This window comes from Schistocerca gregaria, chromosome 6 (assembly GCF_023897955.1).
Source record: "Schistocerca gregaria isolate iqSchGreg1 chromosome 6, iqSchGreg1.2, whole genome shotgun sequence".
In the NCBI taxonomy this organism is placed as follows: Eukaryota; Metazoa; Arthropoda; class Insecta; order Orthoptera; family Acrididae; genus Schistocerca; species Schistocerca gregaria.
This window is the reverse complement of record NC_064925.1, coordinates 432,758,063-432,759,429: the sequence shown is the minus strand read 5'-3', so window position 1 is coordinate 432,759,429 and position 1,367 is coordinate 432,758,063. Positions and strand designations below refer to the sequence as shown.

At 45.4% G+C, this 1,367-nt stretch overlaps 1 non-coding gene across 1 annotated transcript; it reads left to right on the top strand.

The window, feature by feature from the left end:
* The first annotated feature begins 979 nt into the window (after positions 1-979).
* On the top strand, positions 980-1,086 carry LOC126279699 (U6 spliceosomal RNA). Its single transcript, XR_007551163.1, has one exon. It is a non-coding gene; the product is annotated as a U6 spliceosomal RNA (small nuclear RNA).
* Positions 1,087-1,367: the final 281 nt, after the last annotated feature.

Below are 1,367 nucleotides of genomic sequence, written 5' to 3'. Positions count from 1 at the left end.
TTCCTTCCTGCACAGCAACAAAAACGTCCGGGAAGGGCTGCGCGTGTGCTGTTTCACCAAGACAACGCACCCGCACATCGAGCTAACGTTACGCAACAGTTTCTTCGTGATAACAACTTTGAAGTGATTCCTCATGCTCCCTACTCACCTGAGCTGGCTCCTAGTGACTTTTGGCTTTTTGCAGCAATGAAAGACACTCTCCGTGGCCGCACATTCACCAGCCGTGCTGCTATTGCTTCAGCGATTTTCCAGTGCTCAAAAGAGACTCCTAAAGAAGCCTTCGCCGCTGCCATCGAATCATGGCGTCAGCGTTGTCAAAAATGTGTACGTCTGCAGGGCGATTACGTCGAGAAGTAACGCCAATTTCATCGATTTCGGGTGAGTAGTTAATTAGAAAAAAAAATCGGAGGCCTTAGAACTTGAATGCACCTCGTAAAACCGATGACAGTCATCAGCTTTGAATTTGTTTCACAGCATAGTTTGTTCTGTGACCTATCCGTCACCACTCGGGATATTTTTATTACTAACATTTCATCGTAATTGAAGGATAAACCGTTCATAATTGTCCTTAAATTTGAATCACTGGTGTTAGCTGGGCCTGAAATAAGATTTATTGAAGGCTCTCGCATAATGATTCTTAACCTCGTTGGGAACTGTTGTATGGGAAATAATCCAAAGCTGAACGTCAATATCTGTAGGTCTCGTTGATAAGTAGTATGTGACAGAAAATTAACGTTACAATTTACGTAAGTAATTAAATCTAAATAACTCTATTAATGCTCTTTGTACATGTATTTGTTTACATATATGTATTTTTATATTGAATTATACTCATTGAACTAAAATGAATCCTTAGATGAGGATAAAATCAATAAAAATGTAAGATACTGCTTCACTGTGTATTGCGGAATTAGCCGCTAGATGTCACGAGAGTAGCCCTCGCCAGTATAAAAGGAGGCAGTGAACAGTGTGTTGTCAGGTACTCGCTTCGGCGGTGCATATACTACAATTGGAACGATACAGAGAAGATTAGCATGGCCCCTGCGCAAGGATGACACGCAAAATCGTGAAGCGTTCCACATTTTTCCACCCTCCACCCTCGGCACGGCCTGACCGTGTACTTGGCCCTCATCCGGCCGGTACTCGAGTACGCCGCCGTTGTGTGTGCGAATGCCGCTTCATCGCACGTTGCGATGCTCCAGCGTGTCCAGAATCGGGCGCTGCGACTCGCTCTCCACAAACCGCCTCGTTACTCCACAAGGCTCCTTCATGAGGAAGCTGGCGTCCTATTGCTGCGGGATCGCTTCAGGCAGTCCTCCAGGGTATTCTATGCATCTGCAGAACACTGTGGCAGTCGTCTTATACGC